Genomic DNA, 25,563 nt, shown 5'->3' with positions numbered 1-25,563 from the left:
TGTAATCTTGTTTTCGTTGCTCTCACTGCAGAAAACCCTGCTTCACAAAGATGGGATATTGGAAATGGAAGTAGGCTTCTCAGTGCTTCTGTGGCAATATCAGGATATTCCACCTTGACTTTAATCTAGAAGACATGGAGGTTTGAAGTTGTCTCAAACATACTTTTATGGCCACCATCATTTGTGATCTCAAGCAGTTGATCCTCTTCTAGCATGGACGATGTTGATTCACCTGGCTTATTCACAAATGGGTTACGGATCCATTCCTTCCCAGTTCATGGGGTCTTTTGTGGTTGGGAAGTAATGATCAAACTCTTTTGAAAGCTGAGATAGGTGATCATGTACCAGCTGGGAGAAAGAAGGCCTTGTCTCAGTCTCTTTCAAAATCTCTGCTAATGTTTGAAACATGTCAAAAATCCCAATGTTCTCTCGTCGCCCCCTTAATTCCAGTTTGGCTTTGAATGCAGCCACTTTATCTGCTGACTTGAATACAGTTGTCATTCTCCCCTGAAGTGAAAGCTTGAGTTCATTGAACAGGTTGAATATGTCACACAAGTAAGTAAGTTTTGCGACCCATTCTGTATCACTGAAATGTGCTGCCAGTGGTGACTGTTTTACTAAAAGAAATCATCTCTGGAGTGGCTGTCATAACTCAAAAGCTCTTGCCAGTGATCTCCCTTTAGAAAGCCATCTCACTTCTGTGTATAAGAGAAGACATGTGTGCTCTGCGTCCATCTCCTCACAGAGCTGCGCAAACAGACTTAAGGGCATGCATTTTAATGAGGTTGATAATTTTGATCACATCCTACAAAGCGTTAAGTTCTGGTGACATTTTTTGGCTAGCCAGCATTTCTTTATGGATGACACAGCACATAGTCTCACATTCAGAAGCGACTTTTGACCTGAGTAGTGAAACCAAAAAGCCATCCAGTCATGGAAGCTGCTCCATCCGTGCATATACTGACACAAAGTGACAAGTTCGATTTTCCTGATATGTAATCATTCAAAGACTTGGATAGTTCTGCAGCTGTGTGTGTTGGTTGGTAATAAAAGTGTACATAACATAACCTCATCACATCCTCCTGAAAAACATATCACACAAAACAAGCATTGTTGCCTTGTTGTCAACATCAGTAGACTCATCAACCTGGATTGATTAATGAGTCAACGGTGACTCATTAGTCCTCTCTAAAAATTGTACCTCAATATCCTCTGCTATTTCATCAATTTGTCTAGTTATGGTGATAGCCGAAAGAGGAACACGTGCCACCTTTTGAACTACAGCCTTTCTTAAATGTTCACGACAACTGTCCTTAGCATCAGGCAGGATCAACTTTTCATCAATAGTAAGGGGCTTCTTAGCTTTAGCCATGAGGTCAGCCACTAAGAGTGATGCTCTATGTGCAGGTACATTTGATGAATGGTGGCATTCAATAATTGCTTCTATTCTTCCTGTTCACGTTTTTTATCCTTTGAAAAACTCCAAAGGCTTGTCTTTAAATGCAGGGTGCTTGGTCTCCATGTGGTGAAGCAGTTTTGAAGGTTTCATGGCTTTGTTGGATAGCCAGTTGCCACATATTATACAAAGCAGGCTTGGAGAATGTGAATCACCTGTTACAATGAACCCGTAATTTAAGTAGGACTCTTGGTATTTTCTTTTAAATGCAACTTTCTTCTTGTTGGCAGTCTTAGAGTCTTCTGCTGTCTCACGATTGGGTCTTTTCCCTTTTTCAAAGAAGCTCTCCAGTGATGCTTGTTTTTTAGTCATTTCAGCTAGGGTTAGCTTGTGGGCTTACCAAAACTGTGACTGAGACAAGTGCACTGTGTGGGAAAGAGGCACAGACAGAAGTGGTAAATAAAATAATGGGCAGGCCACGTGTGGACTAAAATGTGTCAGATTCTGACTTAAAGCCTGCCACAAGATGCGGTTGTACAATTGAAGTGTATCAACTCACTTGCCACTAAAAAGCCTGCCACCAGATGCAGCTTAACTGTCATTTGCAACTCACTGATAGGGTTTTGTTATGAGTCTGCAAGCAATTGATTTATTATGGTCTCTGTGCGGTCAAACCTCTCTGCTAATGATAATCTGTATTTGCAGCCGCTCCCCAGCACTAGCATCACCGTCACAGCTCCACCTCAGATCATCAGGCATTACATTCTCATAAGGAGCGCACAACCTAGACCCCTCACATGTGCAATTCACAGTAGGGTTCACACTTCAATGACAATCTATTGTCGCCACTGATCTGACAGGAGGTGGAACTCAGGTGGTATTGCAAGTGATGGGGAGCAGCTCTAAATACAAATGAAGCTTCACTCACTTGCCTGCTGCTCACCTCTTGCTGTGTGGTCTGGTTCCTAATAGGCCAAGGACTGTTATTGATATGTGGCCCAGGGGTTGGGGACCCCTGGTATATAGTTTTCCCTCCCTGCTGCAATGTTTTTATCTGATTTTGGTATGAGAGTAATTCTGGCCTCGTAAAATGCAATAGTTGTGTTTATTCTCCTATTTTAGTTTGTAAAGAATAGAAAGTATCATTTCTTTCTTAAATGTTTGGTACAATTTATTAGTGAAATCTTTAGTGCTTAGCGCTTTCTTTAGGAAGGTTATTAACTATTAATTCCGATCTTTAATAGATCTAAGACTATTCAAATTATCTATTTCTCATTGTTTGAGTTTTTTTGTTCTTCAAGAAATTGGTCTATTTCATTTAAGTTATAAAATTAGTTGTCACAGTGTTTCTCATAATATCCCTTTATTTTTCTAGTAACTTGTATCATATCAAGCTTCTACACTACTTTTTCTAAATTTATAAAGACTTCTAATTTCAGGCCATTTATCACATATTAAAGAAAATAAAGGGACTATTATCCTTGCTATCTGGGGTCTATCTTGTTTTATATATTTGGCTGTCTTAAAAATGCAAGAAATAGAAGATGATATAAAAGTTGATGACAACCATAGACTTCATTTCAGATTTCAGTGAATGGATGAACTATTACTGCCACAGTATTACACTGTTTGAAATGTGATGGGGTCTTCTATGAAAAACATTATTTGAGCACACCACTGCATCCAAGGCTGAAGAACAATGCACATAATTTGTATTATATAGGGTCACTATTGCTCTGTAAAGGTGAAAACATAATAGAATAGTAATAAGAATAATAGTAACAATAATTTACATTGATGAGGTTATATATATTTTTACATATTTTCACATCCAGTGTCTCATTTGATGTAGTTTATTTTTTTTTTAGAGATCCACATTCTATGAGAAATGAGAGTATCATATAAATACTTACTTGAAAATTAACACATTCTCAGCTTGAAATTCTCTTATAAAACACACATTTTTAAGTGGTAAACAGTATCTTATTTAAGGAGTTGATTATTTTCGGACTATTCTTCAGTTATCTTTCATAGAATGACAGGGAGACTATAAAGATGCAGTAGCCTAAAGTAAACTTATCAAGTTTTACCATTTCTAATTTACAAGAAGGAATTCACTTTTTTTAATATTTTACAGTTATTGCTATTCAGTGTGCATAAAGCAAGCTTGCTTACCAGATGCAGAAAATCCTAAGGCATGGGCTGAAACAATAAATATATAAAGCTAATTATTGCATACTTTTTAAAAATACACCAAAATCAAATATCTTCACATGGATAAATCTGAATAAAACTTTTTTTTATAAAGTATAGTATAAATTTTAAAAACACTTTGCATATGCCTGGGTTTAGGAATATAAATTCAGCATATTGAGGTCATTTTAAGTGAAAATTATAGCATTTAAAATAATTTTGAGTATATTAAAACATCTATAGAAATATTGTTAAAGAAATAAATCGTATTTAATTAATCTAAAATTGCAAAGCTTTTAAAGTCAATTTAAGTGTGTGTTCGTATATTTTAGTCTTCTTCAGTTCCAATGGAGTAATTCCCTGATGTTTCTAAAGATCCCTTTCTAAGCCAATATTTAGCAGAAAGTCAAATCTATTTGGTGATTTAGATGTATTCATTCATTAGTTCAATAAACATTCAGAGATGACAAGGATTATTAGATGTTACTAGAGTTATTATGCACTAAAAATTATCTAGGGTGGTGGATTCTGTCCTGACCAAATTAAAAAAGATGTCTGATGGAATTATGAGGGCAGACCATTAAAATCAGACCAAAACAAAGCATAAAGGGAAACTGAGTCAGGTAGCAGAAACTACAACTCAAAATCAATAAATAGGAGAGACAGCACACATCTGTGCCCTGTGATCTTCTATATAAATACCTTTCTCCATTTAGCATCATTTGTCTCAACTAAAAAGCAAGAGGTTTGAACTAGATGTTTTATAATCTCATGTCAATGATTAAGAATGCTTGGAATCAAAGGTTTGAAGTGAAGCAATGATTTAAAATATATCTTATCTTCATTTAAAAGATCAATCAGAGGCAAGGCACTGCATTCTACTTGAAAGATGAAAAAATACTCAACAAAATGCTAGGAAGCTGAATCCAACAATACATTAAAAAGACCATACACCATGATCAAGTGGGATTTATCCCAGAAATGCAAGGATTTTTTTAACATATGTAAATTAAAAATTTGATACACCACATTAACAAATTGAAGAATAAAAGCCATATGATCAATTCAACAAATACAGAAAAAGCTTTCGATAAAATTCAACATCCATTTATGATAAAAGCTCTTCAGAAAGTGGGCATAGAGGAGACATACCTCAACATAATAAAGGCCATATATGACAAACCTACAGCAAATATCATACTCAGTGGTGACAGGTTGAAGACATTTCCTCTAAGATCAGGAATAAGACAAGGATACCTACTCTCGCCACTTTTATTCAACAAAGTTTTGGAAGTCCTAACCACAGCAATAAGAGAAGAAAAAGAACTAAAAGGAATCCAAACTAGAAACAAAGTAAAACTGTCACTGTTTACAGATGATATGATGCTATACATAGAACATTTTAAAGATGCTCCCAGAAAACTACTAGAGCTAATCAATGAATTGGATAAAGTTACTGGATACTAAATTAATATACAGAAATCTGTTTAATTTATATACACTAACAACAAAATATCAGAAAGAGAAATTAGAGAAACAATTCCATTTACAGTTGCATCAAAAAGAATAAAATACTTGGGAATAAAGTGGTCTAAGGAGGAAAAAGACCTGTACTCAGAAAACTATAAAATACTGATGAAAGAAATAAAAGATGACACAAACAGATGGAAAGATATACTATGTTCTTGGATTGGAAGAATCAATATTGTTAAAATGACCATACTACCAAAGGCAATTTACAGATTCAATACAATCCCTATCAAATTACCAATGGCATTTTTCACAGAACTGGAACCAAAAAAAAATGAATTTGTATGGAAACACAAAAGACCCTGAATAACAAAAACAATCCTGAGAAAGAAGAATGAAGCTGGAGGAATCATGCTACCTGACTTCAGACTATACTACAAAGCTATACTTATCAAAAGAGTATGGCACTGGCACAAAAGCAGATATATAGATCAATGGAACAGATAGAAAGCCCAGAAATAAATTCACACACTTATGGTCAATTAATTTATGACAAAGGAGGCAAGAATATACAATGGAGAAAAGACAATAAGTCTCTTCAATAAGTGATGTTGGGAAAACTGGACAGCTATATGTAAAATAATGAAAATAGAATGTTCTCTAACACCATATTCAAAAATAAACTCAAAATATATTAAAGACCTGAATGTACGATTGGATACTATAAAACACCTGGAGGACAACGTAGGCAGAACACTCTTTTACATAAATCATAGCAATATTTTTTTGGATTTGTTTAATTTTGTTTTTAAAGACAACCCTTTATGACTGTTTGTTTCTTGTATTTTGAAATTTGAGCAAGTAGATATTTGGATAATTTTAAATGAATTCCTAAGGCCTGGGTTGATAGGGACCTTTTGTTAATAGAAAATTTCTTTGTTGCTGCCAAGTACTCCAGGGTGCTACCAATCTGAAAACACTTTAAAGCTATTAGTTGGCCTAGATTTCCAGTAAAAATTTTAAAGCTCAAATATGAGTAAGAGTATGGCTGAAGTTTCATATTCTCTTGGGAAGGTAGCCTCCCCTGCCCCCAGCTAAAACTAGTAAAGATCTTATTTTATCTTCTTAGTAATGGGTGGATTTTTAACATTTACCCTTTCATTGCCTGTGTATCCTTTTGCAGTCCACAAATTCTTAAGGGCTATTGTTCTGACTTTTCACCTAATGATACTGTCATAGGAAACTTATAAGGTCATAGGGCCTTGTCTCCCTTCCACTGGACCACTGTTAAGATGCTGATATTGGCAAATTTCTTCAGGAGGGTTTCTATTTTAGTCTATGCTTATGCAACTTTCTTCGGTTTGCACTTTTCTTTTGGTTCCTGAGGATTTTCTTGATTTTATTGCAAGCTTCAAAAAAACATTTGCTGTTCTCAGTGTCTAGTAGTTTCAGCGAAGAATGTTTTTAGGTTATGTAAATATCCATGAAATCAGAAGCAGAATATATTAGTGAATTGATAACATTTATATTCCACCTCTGATATAGCATCTTGCAATCAGCCAGTGTTAAAGTTAGGCATTATTTTATGTTCCCCAGTTTCAGATATTACAATAATAGGAATAATGTTTTGAACTTATATAAGTATTCATAATTTATAAAACACTTTTCCTTTATTTTTTTATTTATCTTCATAATCTCAAAGGGATACAAATTATGTGCTTTACATATCTCATGATTTTGAACAAAAGAGCTTAGATTTAAATTGGAACTTCTTAATCTGGTCAACCATTGTTATTGTTCTAATTTGGATTTTTAATGGAACTTAAGAATAACTAAAAGAGCCTATTTTTAATACAGAATGCCAACATTTTATATATATATATATATATATATATATATATATATATATATGTGTGTGTGTGTGTGTGTGTGTGTACATATATATGATGTATTTCAAGCAGTCAGGCAGTTTGGGCTACCTGAGCTAAAAATACTTGCTTTAGCTTTAACAATACAGCCTATTTACAGAACTGTTCTGATAAGGGATATTTCAACAACACAATAATGCTCCATTTCAGTGTGCTTTGCTTGTAAAGATTTTAGCTGCACTTTATCTTTTCTATAAACATGTGGTTCTTATAGAAAGAAATAATTCTCAAATAAAATGTCAGGGTGTTTGATATTTCTTTTGTCCTCTTTAAAATTGTGTCAGTTGTTTCAGTAACACAATGTAAATGATGGAAAATTTGGATTTCATTTTCTTGATCTGTTTTTTTATTCCAATGCACCTGCTCACACAGTAACCACCTCAGGCAGTGATACAGCAGTCTTCTGGTGAACACCTTAAAAGCCACATGCAAAAGCCTTAACCACAGACACTTACACAATCACTGGACAGAGACATCCAACAATTTTTTAAAGGTACGTGACAAGAGCATTTATGCCTTAAGGAAAAGTAACTCTGTGAGGCAAATCTTATGAATAGTGACTCAGTAGTTCTATAAGATGACCTTGTCAATCAATTCAAGGGTGATCCAGCAGCCTTGGGATAACCTGAGAACTTGTTAGAAATTCAGGATCTTGGGTCTTACCAGAGATCTATCAAATCAGAATCTTCATTTCAGCCTATGCCCATTAATGATTGAGAGCATTGCTACTGGATGATTTGGTCCATGGATTTCACTATTAGTAAGTAGTTTTCAAACACTCTCCTTAATATATGTTGAATAAGTTAATTTGCTAAAAGAAACAGTTTATTATTTTACCTTGTCCATATCCTGTTTAATTCAATCATTTTTTTCTGATAATGGGTCATGATCACTGAAATGGGATCTAAGTTGAAATGAATTTGCTGTGTGTGATCCCCCTTCCTTAAGCTGAACAACAATTCATCACTTTTATTGTCTCCTGAATGTCCAGTTCTGTGAGCAAAGACTCTCAGGTTTACGAATGCATCCCAACTGAGTAGCACATTAACTGTTTCAAAGTATATGGTCAGTAAATATTAGTAAAAGAGGTGAATGAAAGACTTGAGATAAATATAATACCATTGAATAAAATAATTATTTCTCATAAGGAGTTCATATAATGCCATAGACTTTTCAATTTTTTTCTTCATAAAACTTGTATGTTTAAATTTTTATATTAAAGAAGTTGTATAAAATTTCTAGGGTACTTTTCCTTACACAGGTATTGACAATTAACTATTGTGTATATATAAACCTGTTTGAACACACTGTTATCTTAAATATTTATATTGTTCCTTCATATAGATTAAAAATCTATTTTTAACTTCATTTTCAAATGAAATTCACATTTAATTACTAGGGAATCTGGAGGAGAATGCAATGATATGGTACCCTTCCTGTGAAGTCTCATGTGGTTCCAGTTTGGTAATTGCTTGTTGACAGGCTGTGTGTTTTGGGATCTTGGGGTCTTACTCTTTGGAGAATACTTGTCTGTAAAAGTTCTACTCAAAAGAACCAGAACTTCCAATCCAACTGTCTGTTACTTGCAGAAGGGTTTGTCTTTATGGGGCTCTTAATGCACACTCTGATAGAACTTTGAACCACATTTTCCCTCCTGGGTTTCTGGTCTATGTTATTCAAAATGACTTGGCTTCTCAGATGTAAGAATTAAGATAGCTAAAAACTGTATTTACCCCAAAGACAAAACTCAAGTTTATCTCATATTAGTTAGACCCAATGAGGTGCTCTTTGTAAGATTATTTTCTTAGAAATAAGTTGCTTAACAATGGATATCTTCAGATCATAAGCTGATTATTTGAGCATTAATATAAGTTGTCATAAGTCATTGCCAAAAATGTCTCCTCCTTTAAGTATGCAGGCATGTGTACATCAAGGCAGTTTAGAGTAATGTACATTTCACCTAGAGATGCTGTCAAAATACAGATTCTGGGGCAAGTCCTAAGATTGTCAGGTGCTGCAATTCTCCAGAAGAAACTTTGGAAAGATTTTAGAGGATATTAAAGCAAAACACTGACATAGAACTTATTTTTCAGTCTTATTTACTTTAGGCTCTTGATTTTTTTAGGATCATACACCCTACTGCATGCCTCCATTAATATGCTGTCCCTTCTTCTCTGCCACTTAATTATTTAAAATATTTAATTGCAGCAACATGGATTGACCTAATGATTATAATACTAAGTGAAGTAAGCCAGACAGAGAAAGACAAATATCAAATGATATCACTTATATGTGGAATCTGAAAAAAATAGATACAAATGAACTCATTTACAAAACAGAAATAGACTCACAGACATAGAGAACAATCTTATGGTTACCAAAGGGGGGGTGGATGGATAAATTAAGAGGATGGGATTAACATATACACACTTCCATGTATAAAATAGATAACGAACAAGGACCTACTGTATAGCACATGGAACTACACTCAACATTTTGTAATAGCCTATAAGATAAAAGAATATGAAAAAGAATATACATATATCACTGTGCTGTACACCTGAAACTAACATGACATTGTAAATCAAATATACTTCAATAAAAAAATATTTAATAACATTACTGCTTTACTTACCTAATCTCAAACTAAATGTGGATCATCCAGATTGACTTTTAAGATGTTACAAAATGACTTCTATCTTCAAATATTTTCCCCAAAGAGTCTTTTAAAATGTATTTACTCTTACATGTAAAATTCAATAGGTAATCTTATATTGTTCCAGTGATTGATTTTTTTTCCCTTCCAACATCCATATTTGACATGTTGAAGACCATTTCCTTCATGAAACTGCCTTGGCCCCTTATTCAGTACTCAGCTATTTCCTTGTTCAATTTACATTTTGATAATTACCTCTCAGGGGCTTTCTCTGCAATTCTAAAAGTGGTTTTTGAATATAAACTCTTCTTTAGAAAAAGATATTCATTCATATGGCTTCAGCTATCTTCTGCATGTTGATGATTTCCCAATATCAAACACAAAATATCCAAACTTGGATTTTTTGCCTTGCTCTGCAACCTTCACCAAACATCACCTCTTATATTCCTATTTCAAATATTTTCTGCACAATTTGCCCAACTGATGTTGTTTCAAATCAATATTTAGTCCTTGACATCCTCGTTTTTAAATTGTGTATCATATTCTATCGATAACTCCTTCTAAATATTCTAGAAGGTATTTCCTCCTTTCTTATAATTCCTAAAATTTCCCAGTTCATACTTTTCACTATTTATTTTGGTATATTTCAATAATCTCTTAACTGGTCTTCCTATGTTTTATCCTTTAAGCCTAATCATTTTATATTGTCACCACTATTATATTTCTAATTCAAAAACTGATTTTGGATACCATTTGAAGTGTAATCCTGCATAACTCCTAACTACTTCAGAATAGAATATCCTTAATGTAGCATGCAAAACCCTTTATACTTTGCACCATTCCTACTCAAAATCTATTCTTTTGATTCACTCTTTTTTCCCCCTACATCCAACCTAAGTATTACATGCTTTGATAAAACACACCTTGATATTCTCTTCCTTCTGATCTGAGGCATACTTACAAACACTTCAAATCATGATATTATATCTGTTTCCTTCTTTTACTTATAATTGTATTCAGGGCTTATCTTTAGTTTCAAGAATAATATTGGACATAAAAAAGGTTATTTAAAAATTTTATTGACTCAAAGATATAAATCCTTTCTTATGGCAAAGTTAACATTTCTAAAATGACTATTTGAATGGAAGGGACATTAAGACCCTTCATTTGATGAGGAAATGGCCTTCTTAATCTTTTATGGCAATTTAACTAGGACTTTTGTATTTATTTCTTATTTCTGTCTAACAATTATAATGATATAGCTGCCATTTAATGTTCAGTTATTATTTAAAACATTTTATTGATTTTATTGATATAGGACTATGATTCCCAATTGGCAGTATTTACTAGTGACAGAAACCAAACTCAAACTATATTACTCAAAGCAAAAGAAAATCAAAAACTTAGAGTTTAATGGCCATAGAATAAAGCAGCACAACAGGTTTACACATACATTGATATGGTTCAAATGGCATTAGTTTCATTGCCCCCCACAATACCAAAACGTATTTATTTCTCTCTCACTCTTCTCTTTCTCTCTCTCACACACACAAGCTCCATTCACACACACACACATTTCTCTCTGATCTTACGTTTGTTTCCCAAAATTTCTCTGTCATGAAAACATTCTTAAGGTGCCCCCCACCCCATGGTCACTCCCTCCTAGTTTTTGCTCCTTTTTATCATCCTCTTTTCTCGAGCAGACATGGCATATGACTTGCTTCTAACCAACAGAATAAGGCACAAATGATGAGACATAGAGATTAATGTACATGATTACATTCTGTAAGACTGTATTGCCCATTTTGGGAAGAGACTCTTCCTTGCTGTCTTGATGAAGCAAACAGCTATGTTGGGGACACAAGACACAAATCATTGAGAGTGTGCTCTGGGAACTGAGGGTGGTCTCCACCCAATAGACAGCAAGAAAATAAGATCCTTCTTCCTATAACCATAAGGAATTAAATTCTATCAACAATGACATAAGCTTGAAGCAGATCCTGCTATAGTCAAGTTTCCATATTCAAATGCAGTCATGGTGGATATGTTGATTATAGCTTTGCAAAGGACCCAGATAAGCCATGTTAGACTCCTGGCTCTTAGAAACTGTGACCTAGTAAATGAATGCTGCTTTAAGCTGTTAAGTTTGTGACAATATATTTATGTAACAATAGAAAGTTAATACATCCCTTTCCACAAATATTTTCCATCTGTGCCAGTGATGATTCTAAAATGGCTACTTTAAGATTCCAGCCGTAATTTCCAGGACTGTGAATATGGTGAGATATTCAGCCATATTATATTATGTTACATGACAAAGAGATTTTGAAAGTGTAATAAAGATTACTAACCAGTGGACTTTACTTAGTAAACTCTCAAAAAGAAAACTGAGTGAGCAGAAATTACTCTCTGCTTTTTCAAAGCAGAGTTTGTTGTTGATGTTGTTTTTATAATGACCAACAGAAGAAAATAAAGTCATAGCTATTCCTAGTATGAGGACAATTTGATATCACAGGGTTGACTTGAAGATGAAGGGGTATAACATGTCAAGGAATGCAGGTGGACCTCTAGAAGATGATAGTGACTCCTCTCTGACAGCCAACAAGGAAATGAGGACATCAGTCCTACAACCACAAGGAACTGAATTCTGTCAATGACCTGAAAGAGCTTAGAAGCAAATTCTTCTCAAAGTCTTCAGATATGAACTCAGCCTGATTGACACTTTGATTTCACCTTTGTGAGATCATAGGCAGAAAACACAGTTGAGCCTACCCAGACAGAAGTCATTTAATGAAATTATATAAAACATTTCTGCCTGTTGTAAGAATTGGCTATTAGATGTGAATGAGATGGACATACATTGGAGTGATTTTGGAAAAGCAGTGACATGACTAAACTCATGCAGAAGAAGGAAATCTGTAGGTGCTGTGCAGTATATTAATTTGAAGAGAAGATAGGATTGGAAACAGGAAGATCAACTTGGCTTTCATTACAATAACTAGGTAAGAGAAGATAATGTCTTACAGTAAAGTAATAACATTGAAGATGGTGAGAAACAGAGATGATATGCAAAATCCTAATGCCTGGTATAGCATGGATAATGAAAATTCACAATGGATGCCATAGAAATTAGCATAGTTACTAGGTAACATACCATATTGGAAAATACAAGATGACTAGAAAAGTTCAGTGTCAGAAAATATTTTGAAAATATATCTCATACATTTTGCTTATAGATTGGATAGAAGATGTATTTTCATGTTAAATTATATTTAAAGGACAATTTTAACAAACATGTCCTGCTAAGGGCAAGGCAACTTAAAAATAAAAATCCAGGTAACTTCACCAAGAAAGGTATGTATACAAGGTAACATGAGATATCTAAAATATATGATGGAAGGAAATGGTAAATATCAGTTAATAATCATGCTCAGCGAGAACTGCAGGGGTTCTTAATCATTTTTGATCCATGCACCTCTTTTTTAGAGTGGATTTATGAATTCATGAAAAATTTCCTATGAAAAAATTCATAGAAAATATACAGTTATACAAAGTTTTACAACGTAATATATTAATGTAAGTATTTCTTCATTAACACATTAAGTAATAAGAAATAGTAGCACTTCTAAAACCTACCATAATATCAAAGTAGTGGTTAATTTATTATTTTGAGATATCTGCAACAACTGTAAGTTTACACAGAAATATATGTGTTATATTGGTGACAAGTAATAGTTAATCATAATACATGTATAATTTGTTACCTACATTCATTTAGGAAATGTGAAATTTCAATTAGAGGATAGTGAACAAAAATAGTTTTTTTTCTGCAGACAAATTTATGATCCCTCTGAATTCCATCCACGATCCACTACTGATACTCTAGTGATTGCTCTGCTGATCACCTTTATGATGTTTGGCTGCCCTTTCTCACATTATCATGCTTCAACAAACCTTAACATTGAAGATTGTGCAAAAACAAAGGCACACATCCCTGACCTAAGAATGTTGGAACTTAAAGGGAGAAAGAAGTCAGGAAACATAATGAAGGAACTAATTTTTCCAAAGGCATGAGCTGAGGGTTTATATGTGTTGTAGTCTCTAAGTGGCAATAATTAATTTATTCACAATTAAGTCCTCTCTGAACCATTTTTATAAAATTCACCTAAAGATGCTTTTATTTGCAAAAGACAGAAGAGTTTTGCTAACATTCCCTTTGCCATTGACTTTATTTTGAGAGAGATGAAGATTTAAGAGCACGGATAGTGCATACAATAGGCATATATTTGTATTTGTCTAGAAATAAAAACTTCTTGGCAACTTTATGAAATTACATTCATGTGAGAAAAAATTTTCATAGAGCAGACTATGTCTCAACCGTACGTCTCATTCCTTGGAAAGTTAGTCAGTGTGCCAAGAAAAGTATTGAATAAAATTGATGTTTTTTATGGTTAATGAACCTGTAAAATGAAGTGAATTAAACACAAAACCCTAGGAATTACTTCTACTGAATACAGCAAGAATTCTTCAGTTGATCAGTTGCCCTAGTATTTATGGTTCATTGATTTAATTAGAACCTACCAAAATGATTTCATTATGAAAGAAAAAAAATGTTTGAAGAGCAAGAGACATTTATGTGAATGTGTTTTATATGCTTATAAGACCATAAAGAACAATATTTTTAAAGAGCTTTGTAAACATATAAAGGAAAATAAATAGATGTTCAAAATTGGGAAATTTAATTGCTCTTGAACTATTGAAGCAATTGAGACGTTCTTAAAAGTTTTGTTTTGTTTTGTTTTGTTTTTGTTTTTTCACGGTACGCAGGCCTCTCACTGTTGTGGCCTCTCCCGTTGTGGAGCCCAGGCTCCAGACGCACAGGCTCAGCGGCCATGGCTCACGGGCCCAGCCGCTCCGCGGCATGTGGGATCTTCCCAGACCGGGGCACAAACCTGTGTCCCCTGCATCAGCAGGCGGACTCTCAACCACTGTGCCACCAGGGAAGCCCTTAAAAGTTTTAATTTTGCTTTTATTTTGTAGATTTTTATCTAAATTAAAATGTTAACATTCATAACGGTTAAGCTTTATTGTTTTATTTGAAAGTGAATTTTAAAAATCCCCAAATATTGAGAAACAGCTATAATAAGAACATAATTTGTTTTTAAAATGTTTATTCAAAAATGTTTTTCTTCTATGCTAAATTCTCAAAAGCTAACCTAGCTATACAGAACAAGTAAGATCCTGGTAAATACTTTTCAATGAAATTAAGCCAGATAACTTTCAGGTTTTCACAAAATTAAACAAATGAGTAATAGATGAAAATTCTGGTTTGGGATTTGCAAATTAGTCCCAAAAGAATTTGCCCAATGACACCTCCTCTGTACTGTGCACATGCTCTGTACCTAGTTTCAAGACACAAAGTTTACTTTTTCCTCATGTCGAATATGGACCATCCTTGTGGCTGCCTTGGACCACTGGAACGTATTACAAGTGATAATTTGGGATTTCTGAGCTCAGGCACTGAGAGTGTAGCAAGCTTCATTCCTGCCGTGTGGAATCAAGTTGCCATGCTATACGAAGCCCACATAGCAATAGTGGAGAAACCACCTAGAGAAGAACTGAGCAGATGTTGAGAAAGGTTCCAGATATATGGCCTAAATCAAAGCATTCCATCTACACTCAAGTCCTTCCAGCCACCCCATCTAATACACTAGGCACATGAGGGAAGTCATATTGAATGTTGTAGCCAAGCAGACACTTGGCTACAAGAGGTGAGCTGTCACCACTGGACCCACAGAATTGTAAGACATAATAAAATGGTGGTGTTCTAAGCTACTGAATTTTGGAGTAGCTTATTCCGAAGCAATTGACAACTGAAGAGTGAAACACCAACAATTGCAGCCTTATCCAAAGATTAAGCTTTTATACTCTACTTTTCTTGTGTGTGATATAAGTGAGGAACTTGAAAACCTTGGAAAGCATTGACTGAAATCAATCCCCTTTCTCCAAAATGAAGCTTTCAGTAAATAACTTATTAGCATCTACCAACATACACTGCAATCTAGTAAGAGAGATGAGAAAGAATTTGAATAACTTCTGTTTATCCTGCCCCAATGGTTGCCTGAAAGTTATGAGTTTTAATAAATTATCATGAACACCTGGGAGATGTAGAGCACTGAATAGTACTTGAATAAACTTGAGAGATGTAAAGTTATTTTTGCTTAACTTTGTTTCAGCAGGAAATAGTCATATTTACTAAGTCGAGAAGAATATATATTTTAATAATTTAATAAGTAAATCATCAATCATTTAAAATATTATATTTATACAATCAATGTTATTTCCATTCTACTAACATTTCTTATGTGGAGATCACATTTGTTTCATTTCTATTATGTCACCATGTAAAAACTACAGATATAACCACTGCTAACATGGTTGGATAAAACAGACTTCATCTGTTTTTTTTTTTTTTCTTGTAATAGTTTAGTCTTTATTAGCCCTTATATGCCATTCAAAATATTGCATTAGTTGGTTGCATATGAAGTATCAGACATGAATTACTTAGCCTTATAAACAACAGCACAATAAATTTACATAAGCTAAATGCAATAAGTAACATTTTATGACACCTTTCATAAAGCGATATTAGAATTGTGTTTCATCAATATAACTAGGGAGAGAAGCTTCAAGATGGCAGAAGAGCAAGACGTGGAGATCACCTTCCTTCCCACAAATACACCAGAAATACATCTACATGTGGAAAAACTTCTACAGAACACCTACTGAACACTGGCAGAAGACCTCAGACTTCCCTAAAGGCAAGAAACTCCCCCACATACCTGGGTAAGGCAAAAGAAAAAAGAAAAAAAAGGAGACAAAGAATAGGGATGGGACCTGCACCTCTGGGAGGGAGCTGTGAAGGAGGAAACGTTTCCACACACTAGAAGCCCCTTCGCGGGCAGACACTGCTAGTGGCGGAGGGGGGAGTTTCGGGACCACGGAGGAGAGTGCAGCCACAGGGTTGCGGAGGGCAAAGTAGATCGATTCCTGCACAGGGGATCGGTGCCGCCCAGCACTCACCAGCCTGAGAGGCTTGTCTGCTCACCCGCCGGGGTGGGCAGGGGCTGGGAGCTGAGGCTCAGGCTTCGGAGGTCGGATCCCAGGGAGAGGACTGGGGTTGGCGGCGTGAGCACAGCCTGAAGGGGGCTAGTGCGCCATGGCTAGCCGGGAAGGAGTCCGGGAAAAGTCTGGAACTGCCTAAGAGACAACAGACTTTTTCTTACCTCTTTGTTTCCTGGTGTGCAAGGAGAGGGGATTCAGAGCGCTGCTTAAAGGAGCTCCAGAGACGGGCACGAGCCGCGGCTGTCAGCACGGACCCCACAGACGGGCATGAGACGCAAAGGCTGCTGCTGTAGCCACCAAGAATCCTGTGTGCGAGCACATGTCACTATCCACACACCCTGCTTCCGTGGAGCCTGTGCAGCCCGCCACTGCTAGGGTCCCGTAATCCAGAGACTTTCCCAGGAAACACACTGCACACCTCAGGCTTTTGCAACGTCACGCTGGCCTCTGCTGCCGCAGGCTCAGCCCCCATCCGTACCCCTCCCTCCCCCCAGCCTGAGTGAGCCAGAGCCCCCAAATCAGCTGCGCCTTTAACCCCGTCCTGTCTGAGTGAAGAAAAGACGCCCTCAGGCGACCTACATGCCGAGGCGGGTACAAATCCAAAGCTGAACCCCGGGAGCTGTGCGAACAAGGAAGAGAAAGGGAAATCTCTCCCAGCAGCCTCAGGAGCAGAGGATTAAATCTCCACAATCAACCTGATGTACCTGCATCTGTGGAATACCTGAATAGACAACGAATCATCCCAAATTGAGGATGTGGACTTTGGGAGCAATGATATATGTTTTTTTTTTTTTTCCCTTTTTCTCTATTTGTGAGTATGTATGTGCGTGCTTCTGTGTGTGATTTTGTCTGTATAGCTTTGCTTTAACCATTTGTCCTAGGGTTCTGTCTGTCCATTTTTTTTGTTTGTTTGTTTTTGTTTCAGTTTTTTTTTCTTTTTTTAATTAAAACATTTTGTTTTCTATACTTACCTGGCAGGGGAGATACCATGATCACGAAGGTGGTTTTCCGAGGGAGGGGCTTATCCATTGCACTCCAGATGTGCTGACCCCTGCGATTTCCCCAAATGTGGGAAACTCGACTGCATAATTTGTGGTAGTGGGGGACTGTGTTCACGCTTTCCCCTGAAAAAAGAAAAAAAAATTGTTTTCTTAATAACTATTATTTATGTTTTATTTTAGTAACTTTATTTTATTTTACTTTATTTTATTTTATTCTATCTTCTTCTTTCTTTCTTTCTTTTTCTCCTTTTTATTCTGAGCTGTGTGGAGGACAGGCTGTTGGTGCTCTAACAAGGCATCAGGGCTGTGTCACTGAGGTGGGAGAGCCAAGTTCAGGACACTGGTCCACAAGAAACCTCCCAGCTCCACATAATATCAAATGGTAAAAATCTCCTAGAGATCTCCATCTCAACGCCAAGACCCAGCTCCACTCAACGACCAGCAAGCTACCGTGCAGGACACCGTATGCCAAACAACTATCAAGACAGGAACACAACCCCATCCATTAGCACAGAGGCTGCCTAAAATCATAATAAGGCCACAGACACCCTAATACACACCACCAGATGCAGACCTGCCCACCATAAAGACAAGAAACAGCCTCATCCACCAGAACACAGGTACTAGTTCCCTCCACCAGGAAGCCTACACAACCCACTGAACAAACTTTAGCCACTGGGGACAGACACCAAAAACAACGGGAACTACGAACCTGCAGCCTGTGAAAAGGAGACCCCAAACACAGTAAGTTAAGCAAAATGAGAAGACAGGGAAACACACAGCAGATGAAGGAACAAGGTAAAAACCCACCAGACCTAGCAAATGAAGAGGAAATAGGCAGTCTACATGAAAAAGAATTCAGAATAATGATAGTAAAGATGAAATCTTAGGAATACAATGGAGAATATACAAGAAACGTTTAACAAGGAATTAGAAGAACTAAACAGCAAACAAACAGAGATGAACAACACAATAAATGAAATTAAAAATTCTCTAGAAGGGATCAATAACAGAATAACTGAGGCAGAAGAACGGATAAGTGACCTGGAGGATGAAATAGTGGAAATAACTACTGCCAAGCAGAATAAAGAAAAAATAATGAAAATAATTGAGGACAGTTTCAGAGACTTCTGGGACAACATTAAACACACCAACATTAGAATTATAGGGGTCCCAGAAGAAGAAGAGAAAAAGAAAGGGACTGAGAAAATATTTGAAGGGATTATAGTTGAAAATTTCCCTAACATGGGAAAGGAAATAGTTAATCAAATCCAGGAAGCTCAGAGAGTCCTATACAGGATAAATCCAAGGGGAAACAGGCCAAGACACATATTAACCAAACTGTCAAAAATTAAATACAAAGAACAAATATTAAACACAGCAAGGGAAAAACAAAAAGTAACACATAAGTGAATCCCCATAAGGTTAACGGCTGATCTTTCATCAAAAACTCTGCAAGCCAGAAGGGAGAGGCAGAACATATTTAAAGTGATGAAAGAGAAAAACCTACAGCCAAAATTACTTTACCCAGCAAGGATCTCATTCATATTTGACGGATAAATTAAAAGCTTTACAGACAAGCAAAAGCTAAGATAATTCAGCAACACCAAACCAGCTTTACAACAAATGCTAAAGGAACTTCTCTAGGCAGGAACACAAGAGAAGGAAAAGACCTACAATAATAAACCCAAAACAATTAAGAAAATGGTAATAGGAACATACATATCCATAATTACCTTAAATGTAAATGGATTAAATGCTCTAACCAAAAGACATAGACTGGCTGAATGGATACAAAAACAAGACCTGTATACATGCAGTGTAGAAAAAACCCACTTCAGACCTAAGGACACATACAGACTGAAAGTAAGGGGATGGAAAAAGATATTCCATGAAAATGGAAATCAAAAGAAAGCTTGAGTAGCAATTCTCATATCAGACAATATAGACTTTAAAACAGACTCTTACAAGAGACAAAGAAGGACACTACATAATGATCAAGGGATCAATCCAAGTAGAAGATATAACAATTGTAAATATTTATGCACCCAACATAGGAGCACCTCATTACATAAGGCAAATGCTAACAGCCATAAAAGAGGAAATCAACAGCAACACAATCATAGTAGGGGACTTTAACACCACACTTTTCACCAATGGACAGATCATCCAAAATGAAAATAAATAAGGAAACACAAGCTTGAAATGATACATTAAACAAGATGGACTTAATTGATATTTATAGGACATTCCATCCAAAAACAACAGAATTCACTTTCTTCTCAAGTGCTTATGGAACATTCTCCAGGATAGAGCATATCTTGGGTCACAAATCAAGCCTTGGTAAATTTAAGAAAGTTGAAATTGTATCAGGCATCTTTTCCAACCACAACACTGTGAGACTAGATATCAAATACAGGAAAAACTCTGTAAGAAATACAAACACATGGAGGCTAAACAACACATTACTTAATAACCAAGAGATCACTGAAGAAATCAAAGAGGAAATCAAAAAATACCTTGAAATAAATGACAATGAAAACATAATGACCAAAAACCTATGGGATGCAGCAAAAGAAGTTCTAAGAGGGAAGTTTATAGCTATACAAGCCTACCTTAAGAAACCAGAAACATCTCAAATAAACAACCTAACCTTACACCAAATGTATCTCATTCTCTTTCTCCAGGATATTTTAGTTGTCACATCAATAACTCATAATTTGACAAAGAGTTAGTAGGTACATTTTGTAGCATCACCTTTTAGGTCATATATTTGCTATTAAAATCTTGAATCTATCTCTAGTTAGAAAAGTGTAATAGATAAAAATAATTTGTGGTTTTTACTTGTTCTTCACCTGCATTTGCCACCATCAGTGAAAATAGAAAATGGATTGACTGTATTTCCTTTCCTACCACTTGTTTACAATGTGCTAAATATCTAAGGCTATTAGATATAAACATAAGCAAATGCAGTTATTTGACTATTATGAGCATATAATCTCTAAGTGATACCAAATATTGATTAGCTATATACTTATTTAAAGCAAAGGATCCTTTAGTCTTAGAACAGTAGTGGCTAATACTTTCTAGAATGCTGTGTTCAACACTGTTCTAATGAATTAATATAATGAAACCTTCATTAGTTAAAACTAGGATAATTAGAATTATCCTATGAAGAGACTATTATTACACCCATTTTAAAGATGAAGAAATGGAGACAAGGGCTTTAAAATAACTTTTCCAAAATCAAATCAGTGAAAAGTAAATGGTATAGACAGGGTTCAAACCAAAAGTTGCCATTGCGCTATTTATAAGAAATTATGAAACGTCAAGAGGAGATAATCATAAATCAGGAATTGCAATACTAAATCTCCCATGATTATCTATATGACTTTGGTGACTTTAGATGGGTCTGTTTTGAGAATATTTTTGAAAAGTTTTTGGGTTTCAGAAATATTCTCAAAACACACCCATCTAAAGCCTCAAATTTCTACTCAATAGGGAATATTTGTCTACTCAAGATAGTTTTCTCAGTGGCCATTAGACATCATGTCTTCAAATATGTTATGGCTTTCATCCAAATAATAATAATTGTCACAATCATTGTGAATGAATAACAAGTAATAAAGAATGCAAATTCAGCACAACTCTTTGCCAGAGTGAACCCTTAATAAATCATAACTAATATTACCACTACTACCTGTATCATTAATAGTCCCATCCCTAATACTATTATTGCTAGTGTTCATAAAACTACAACTAAAATTAAACTCTGACATTTTAAAAGAGCAATTAATATTAAGATTTTAATAAATATTGTATTGTGATTTAAAGATTAGTAGGGAACTTAAAATACCTAAAATTCTATAATCCTGAAAACAACATGGTTTATGCAAAGATACCAAAGAAGTGATGAGATAGCACCAAGAGGATGAGGTGAGTGTGTTACACTGTCTGGCTGTCATCCCCACAAATTTTCTCTCCACCTCATTTATTCAGCCAGTACTATTAACTTCTTTCATTTTATTTTACCCACTCCTACCCCCCAGTGGTAAAATATCCCTCAGCCCAGGTGGAAAATGAGGAAGTCTGGGAAATTAATTAGGTTATTTGTTACATATCAAACTGGAAAAAGCAATTTAGCATTTTAAGAATTTCTTTATGCAACAAATTATATTGACTTCTAGAGAAGAATTAGAGAAAATAATCTTACCCAGGGTTATACATCAGGACTATTTTTTTTTAATATCATAAAGCAAAGAATTGTGAATATTGCAGTAGCTATTAATGATTATTTATTACTAGTGTTATCTGTACATTTTACTTCTTTTTTAAAATAATAATGATGATAAGAGTAAAAAAAACAGTATTGGGATTTAGTACTTAGTTGAAATTTAATAATATTTCTGAAAAGAGCTTCAATATTAATCCACATATTGTTTAGTTAGCTTTTAAATTGTTTCATTATTTTATAGAGGCAAATCAACAAGAAAATGGAAGGGAAGCCCTTAGAGTGCTAGTTTTTTACAAGTAAAACTCAAGTCTCTCATTCTTCATTGTGTTCTAGTCCTGGGCACCATGATTGACACATAATTGGTGCCTACCACATGCAGGTTGAATCAATTCAGGAGCATTTTATTTGAAATCACATAATGTTTGTTACATCTATTTAATGTCTATTTAAGTGCAGTTGATCTTTGAACAACATAAGTTTGAACTACACGGGTGTATTTACACTTGCTTTTTGTTTTGTTTTGTTTTGTTTTAAATACTACAGTGCTACATGATCTGCAGTTGGTTGAATCCACAGATGTGGAACTGTGGGTTGCGAGGGCCAACTATGGGACTTGAGCATCCTAAAATTTTGGTATCTGAGAAGGGTCTTGGAACCAGTCCCCAGGGAATAGCAAACGACAACTCTATTCGCAATTAAATAAGTCACTTCAAATAAGTTAATTTGTGTTAATAATCAGTTTTCCTATAATTAATTCAAAATCAAATATTAAGGGAGATTTTCATTTTCCACAGACTCTTTAATGTAAGAGCTTTCTGATTTACTAGTTCATGAAATATTCACCATTAATAGCAAATTCAGAGATCATTCTAGAAGGTTAAACACTTCATTTGATTATTGGTAACAGTCAGTACAACAAGCATTAAGTTAAGCCTGGGTTCAACATCATTACTTTTATTTCCACAACATTAAAGAGTCAATTATTGAAAATACATTGAAAATAATGTAACTTGTGGATAAAAAATGCCTCATTGAATAGGCAAAGGACTTTGAAAGAGAAACTCTAAAAGCCAGGTATGCAACTATAATTTAAATTTAATTAAGAATATGCTAGTGCAGTCCTAGATGATATAGAATGTCTCATTATGTTTGAACCAAATATGAAACCCAGCTGGGGAAGAAAGTGAATGGGGGAAGTTAAAGTGTGAATCACTTACAAGCAGGCCTGATGTTTTTTTAGACAACCTGTATCTTTTCCTAGATATCCCTTCTATCTGTTGACAGGTTTCTGTCTTGCTAAATCTGAGACGTAAACTGGGTTTCCTATTAACAGAATTTTTCCAAGATATTATTCTATCATGAAATAGTAATGAATATGGTGTTTAGGAAATCTATTAGTAGGACATGCAAATAGAGTAGATATTTTTTTGTTTATATAGTTAATAATTTAGAGAAAGAAACTGAAATTTGTATCCAAATTTCACCTGTTATTTTCCTAATTCCCTACCTTGCTCTCTTACATTTGTAAAGAGCCAGTCAGTGAGTTGATTTGCAGTGTGATGACATAGTAGTGTTCTCTTGTGTTTGAAGATGGCAGTCTTGCATCAAGTTTGAAGCACACTTTGATTTCATTAGCGATAGGATTTTTGTAGCCTTGTTGGAAATATTAATAAAAACTGCACACATTGCTTAAAGTTAATTGGTGAAACACTTCAAAATGCTGTGCCGTCTCTATAGAATGACTAGATCAAACTTGGAAAGCCAAAATTGGAACTTTCAATTCACTCTAACGGAGTCTAGCTATATATGTATTCTGACTTCAGAATTCATTGCAAACTGATTTTTCAAATGTCTTAAAAATACTGTCCAACTTAGGTCCCTTTTTGTTACCTCTTTATGTATATTTTCACCAAAAGCCTTGCAAATGCTTTCAAAAACTCACAGAAGTGCCTGGATAAAAAATAACTTTATTTTCAGCTCAGTTCTCAATTTTATTGGGCACATTTCCACTTCCAACTTATCTCTAAGCACTATCTACCTAAGGATTCAACTACTTCACCTCAGACAAAGAAACAAAAATACCCTTGATAAGAAACTAAAGCATACAAGAAAACTAATTCATTCAATCCAGCCAACAAATTTGCAATGAGCACCTGTCCTGTAATAGGCCCTGTATGTGAGCCAAGGATGCGGGAATGAACAGAGGAGAGAAATTACTTGCTCCTGCGGAGTTGTCTTGTTTTTTCAGTTCAATCATCTGAGTTGGAAGTGATCTTAATAGGGACAGGTGTGAGAAACTGCTACCCATTAAAAAAAAAATCCATGGGGAAGATCCAATTTAAAAGATAAAATTGTTCATTTTTCCACTCTTCCTTTAAGTTCATATTACTTCTGTGAAACAATCCATTTTCATTAATTCAGTGAGTAACACAGAGATCATCTAATTAATATGAATTATTAATTGCATGTGATTTATATTTATATATTAATATATAATGTAAATATGTATGTTATGTATATATAATATAAATATGCTTTTTACTATATATAATAAAATATATATTATGTACTATTTAATATTTATACAATATGTTTATAATATATTATGTAGTTATTATATATTTAATATATATTATTTACAATATAAATATATATGCATATTTATTTATATGTTTTATATTTAGACTCTGCTTTGCCTCAGGGGTCAAGCCAAGAAGACAATTAGACAAATGTTCTAAGATACAAATGCAACAACTTTTGAAATTTAGCTATTTCACAGATTCTTGAAACACAGGAAGTGAATACTTGTTCAAAACAAACATGTGGAAAAAACTATCTACCATATTTAAAGTAGGATGGCTTGTAGATGACAACAAATAGGAAAAGATCAGCTTTGGGGCTAAACCTGCCAATTCAGATTCTTCTAGAGTTTGTAAAATGTATTTCCCTATAAGCATTGCCTGTTCTATCAAGTACTCCAAAGATAGTGCTGTAATGATTAAAAATTAAAAAGCAGTCTACCAACTTCAGTGTATTTTTTCAAAAGAATTAAAGTCAGGATCTCGAAGAGGTATCTGCACTCCCATGTTCATTGTAGCATTATTTACAATAGCCAAAACGTGAAAACAATCCAGATGTCCATCAACAGATAAATGGATTTTTAAAAGGTGGTTATACATACAGTGGAATATTATTCAGTCTTAAAATAAAAAGAAAAAAATCCTGTGCTACATGACAACATGGGTGAACTTAGAGGATACTACCCTAAGTGATATAAGCCAGTCACAGAAGAACAAACACTGCTAAGTGGAAGGTGGAATGGTGGTTGCCAGGGCCTGGAAGAATGGGGGATATGAGGACATGTTGTTCAATGGGTAAAAAAATTCCTGTAATGCAGGATGAATAAGTTCTAGAGACCAGCTAAACAACATAGCACCTGTAGTTAACAGTACTGTATTGTGCACTTACAAATTTAAGAGGATACATCTCATGTTGTGGTCTTACCACTACAATCAATCAAAGGGTCCCAAGGAAACTTTTAGAGGTGTTAGCTCTGGCTA

General features: G+C 34.9%; 1 non-coding gene across 1 annotated transcript; it reads left to right on the top strand.

Annotated features, from left to right (window-relative positions):
- The first annotated feature begins 17,731 nt into the window (after nt 1–17,731).
- LOC112390959 (U1 spliceosomal RNA) lies at nt 17,732–17,895 on the top strand. The gene has a single exon (XR_003001370.1). It is a non-coding gene; the product is annotated as a U1 spliceosomal RNA (small nuclear RNA).
- Nucleotides 17,896–25,563: the final 7,668 nt, after the last annotated feature.

Source organism: Neophocaena asiaeorientalis, unplaced genomic scaffold (assembly GCF_003031525.2).
Source record: "Neophocaena asiaeorientalis asiaeorientalis breed wild unplaced genomic scaffold, Neophocaena_asiaeorientalis_V1.1 scaffold55, whole genome shotgun sequence".
Classification (NCBI taxonomy): Eukaryota; Metazoa; Chordata; class Mammalia; order Artiodactyla; family Phocoenidae; genus Neophocaena; species Neophocaena asiaeorientalis.
This window is presented reverse-complemented; position numbering and strand designations above follow the sequence as displayed.